General features: G+C 36.7%; 1 pseudogene; it reads left to right on the top strand.

Moving 5' to 3' along the window:
* The first annotated feature begins 3,608 nt into the window (after window positions 1-3,608).
* On the top strand, window positions 3,609-4,335 carry LOC136142927 (TIR domain-containing adapter molecule 2-like; annotated as a pseudogene).
* Window positions 4,336-4,547: the final 212 nt, after the last annotated feature.

Below are 4,547 nucleotides of genomic sequence, written 5' to 3'. Positions count from 1 at the left end.
CCTACATACTACTCTTTGCATATTCAGTCATATTTCTGAAATATATATATATATATATATATATATATATATATATATATATATATATATATATAAAACAAACCATCTATCATCTATCTGAATGTTCTAGAAACACACTCTGGAACAAAATATCTGTAGTGTGATACTGCATCCACACACTAAAACCTGCTCTTTTTTTGCTATCTTGGCACCATTCTCCACTCCATTGCCCAAATCAGAAACACAGTAGTCACCTTTTACTTCCTCCTCTCCCACAACAAATCAATAACTAAATCTTGATTATGCCACATCACCTCGTTTATATCTTTAGAATCTGCCTACCTCTCTTCAGCTCAGTGCCTACTACCTTACTTCAGGCTCTACATCTTTCACTCAGAATATCACAAAAGCCTCCAAACTTTCTTCCTGCCACTGGTCTCTCCTCTTTTCCAGGAATTCTCCATACTACTGTATCATGATGTTTCTAAAATACTTAGCATGCCCTATACTGTCCTGCACAATTTTTCTGACCTCAGAGCTCTTGCCTTCTGTAAACAAAGGTGCTGTCCTAAACAGCACCGCTAGCTGATTTCCATTTTGTTCAAATGCTACATTGGAGGCAAAAGAACCAACATATTTAGTGCATGTAGAATTCTAGAAATGACAGAATACATGGAAACATTTGCTTCTCCTCTGACACACCTCTAAACTCCTCTCTAAGAAGAATGAACATTTATATGACTAGTCAAATTTCAAAATATATCAGATCATGGTTGTTGTCAGTTCTCTGTTCTCTTACGGATCAAGGTTATCTGTGTGGTCATCTGTCACATTGCTGCCAACAATCAGGTAAGGCCCTGAGATGTAGGTTTTGGTTTAGGTAGAGGAAAGGTTTTGGTTTAGGTAGAGGAAAGAGGCCCCATAGGCCTTAACCATAAGCTCCAACCTGACCTACCACAGTACTCTGAATAGATTTCTGGATAACAAGTATCTACTTTGCTTCTCACTACCATTGTTTCTTGTGTGTATCTTCCTCAGGAACTTTGTGGAGAGGAGAGCTATGCTCTAGGGTAGGAATTAGAGATTCCTTGGTCTTCTGAGCCCAACGTTATTAAATTCTACTGTTATTTCTAAAAATGTACATTCATAGAAAAAAAAATCAACCTCGGGACTTTATTGTCTCAAATAAACCACATAGCTAAATTTAAGTGCTGACATCTGCTTTTGATGCTTTCATTTTCATTGAAGTATAGTTGATTTACAATATTAGTTTTAGGTGTATAAGATAGTGTTTCAATATTTTTATAGGTTATACTCCATTTAGTTATTACAAAATAATGGTTATATTTCCCTGTACTGTACAATATATCCTTGTTCCTTATTTATTTTAAACATAGTAGTTTGTGTCTCCTAATCCCATACCCGTATCTCGCCACTCTTCCCTTTCCCTCTCCACACTGCTAACCAATAATATGTTCTTTATATCTGTGAGTCTGTTTTGTTAGATACATTTGTTTGTTTTATTTTTTAGATTCCACATATAAGTAATAACATAGAGAATCTTTCTTTTTCTGCCTTATTTCAGCAAGCATAATACGCCCTAGATACATCTGCATTTTTGCAATGGACAGAATTTCATTCTGTTTTATGGCTGAGTAATGTTTCATTTTATATATATATATATATATATATATATATATATATATATAAAATCTTCTTTATCCATTAGTCTGTTGATGGACACTTTGGTTGCTTCCATATCTTGGCTATTGTAAATACTGCTGCTATGAACATTGTGGTGCATGTATCTTTTTGAATTAGTGTTTTTGTTTTCTTCTGATGTATACCCAGCAGTGGAATTGCTGGATCATATGGTACTTCTATTTTTAGTTTTTGATGATAGCCATTCTGACCAGTGTGAGGTAATATCTCATTGTTGTTTTGATTTGCATTTCTCTAATAATTAGTGATGTTGAGCAGCTTTTCATGTACCTGCATAGAGCAAGTGTTAATACATAAACTGAATATTAATGAAGATAATTCAATAACCCTAAAAACAGATAGGAAGGAGCAACTTGCTGCAGAAAAAATTGCGCTTTATACCTAGGCATTCTCAGTGCTCTCTCAAAGAAACATTTTAAAACAGCAACAATGGTTTTGGAAAGATCCATTGTCCATGAGAAATAGAAGGCTAACAAGTACCTCAACAATAAACAATAATCTTGGGGACTGATTTCATATCAAATGACTGACAGGATTTGGTCATATTTCTGTAATCCAGTACTAATTTTTCAATTGTAGTCATGAGATTAACTATAATATACAAATGGCTACTATAATTTTTTAAAGATGATGATGAGTTGTTTCCTTTATCATTCTGGAAGTAATACAGAATTCAATTGCTTTCAGACTCTAAAATTGAGATTGAACAAGAAGCTTGTTCAACTACTTTTCTCAGAAATATGTGGAAAGGAGAATGTTAGCTACTTTTCCGAGATGGTTTATGGAGAGACTAAGTGAACTCCACAATTAGCATCAGCTTCATAGTTATAGGACAATCTTACTTAGATACAGATGCCCATGACTTATAAGTTTTACCATGAGATACACACATAAACACAAACATCCTTCACTCTCTGTTACTCTGTCCCTGTCCCTGTATCTGTCTTTCTCATCCTCTTTCTCTCTCTCTCGGGTTCATCCTAAAACACACATACACACATAATATAACCATATGTAATTGCTGATATTTAACCATTTTTGACCTGAAAAATGACAATTTTGTATGGTTATACTGAATATAAGTATATATAAAATATTACATAATAAATAAGTATATATTACACAATATATATTTATATGTATGTGCATATATATTTTCCCCCAAAGAGTTATGCAATGTCAGCTTCCATGAACATCAAACCACCAAACTTTGCCCATAGATCATAATTCAGCAATTATCACTAGTTGCATTCTCCTTTTCACTCAACACACACACATTCATACACAGCAACAGGGGAAATTCAAAAGCTTTCACTATCATTTCCAATTAGAGCTATGTCAAAGGTATTTTCCTTTTTTCTCCCCCACTGAATAGCATATTATTATTGATAGCTAATAATATGGAAATTAAAATTAATAAGACTGGTGGGGCCACCCCCACCCATGGCACCACAACCTGGGTCGCACCAGGCCCTCAGAGCCGTGGGCCAGCGAGGCCAGCCTCCAAGGGTTAAGTGTCAGTGAGTCTCCAAAATGAGGGGACTCAGCGGTCCCCAGACTTTTACGCAGGAATGGTAGACATGGGTACGGGATTTTCAGCACACCATGGACTGCACACCTCTCCCTCTGGATGTCTGAGGGAAGTCACACAGCACTCTGTAGGAGAGGAAGACAAAAAATCACGGGGCCACGCCACCACCCGCCTTCCAGGTGTCCTGCCTGAGTGCTTTTGTAGCACCTGTTATCCGGAATGGAGTACCAGTGTAATGAGTCCTAATTGTCTACTTATTCTGGCTTCACATCCTTAAATCCCAGCAGGTCTTGTCTTGGTGCAGGAATGAAAATAAATGCCGGGAAATAAATAAAGCTTTCTTCTGACTTTGATATTTATGGGTATGGGGAAGCTCAAAACAGATCCCTGCTCTCTTTCTCTCTCTTAGGGTAAATGTCACAGTGTGGACACAAATCAAAGACATTATGAGTCAGATTCCAAGAAATCTGAAGAAATCTCCCTGCGTGATGATGCTGAGCATAGCAATACAACAGAGATACATACAGTAGAGCAGGAGGGAGCTGAGGGAGTGGAAGATATGCCTGAAGTGGAAGCAGAAGAAGAGGTGTTCCCTCAAATTTGTGATATTGCTGAAGATGACATAGCCAAAGCTCTCAGAGTCCAGAATCTGCTGCAAAGTGACTTTGCCATCAAACCTGGAATAATTTTGCTGAGATGCAATGTGGCAAACAGCATTTACAGAATTCAGATGATGCTATAAAGGCATCTGCCTGGTCAATCTCATTATTGACTGAAAACTTTTAAAAAGATACCTGGTGTAAGTAAGTCCCAGTTCTATATGTCCCTAATGAAATCCATTGACAGACTGCACAAACAAAACTGTATTTGTTGTATATCTGTATATCCCCATGTGGCCCTTGAACAACCCCCTGCCCTGAGAAAGGACTCCCTTTGCTCTGTGAACCATCAATGCCCTAGAGAAAGAAAGTTATAGCTTTCCTACACAAGTAGAAAGAAATTTTCAGGAGTCTGTGTATAAGATACAACAAACTATATGGAAAGAGACAAGAAATATGGTACAAGGGCAATTTATTGCCTGAGATGAAACAAACAACACACAGCTGGCTCTTGTTTGTAATCAAATGATATCTCTTCACGTGAGAGAGCAAATTTCTAGGAAAAAGTTTATATAAAAGAAAACCTTACTCTACAGAAACCTATGGAGCACAAGAAAGATAAATTTCTCCAGGACAATCTATAGAATTGTGATACTTTTTGATATTTTGATAAAATTGAGATTGTCAGAGCTTCA

The sequence above is a fragment of the Phocoena phocoena genome, chromosome X (assembly GCF_963924675.1).
Source record: "Phocoena phocoena chromosome X, mPhoPho1.1, whole genome shotgun sequence".
Classification (NCBI taxonomy): domain Eukaryota; kingdom Metazoa; phylum Chordata; class Mammalia; order Artiodactyla; family Phocoenidae; genus Phocoena; species Phocoena phocoena.
The sequence above is the reverse complement of the archived record's forward strand: the minus strand, read 5'-3'. Positions and strand labels throughout refer to the sequence as shown.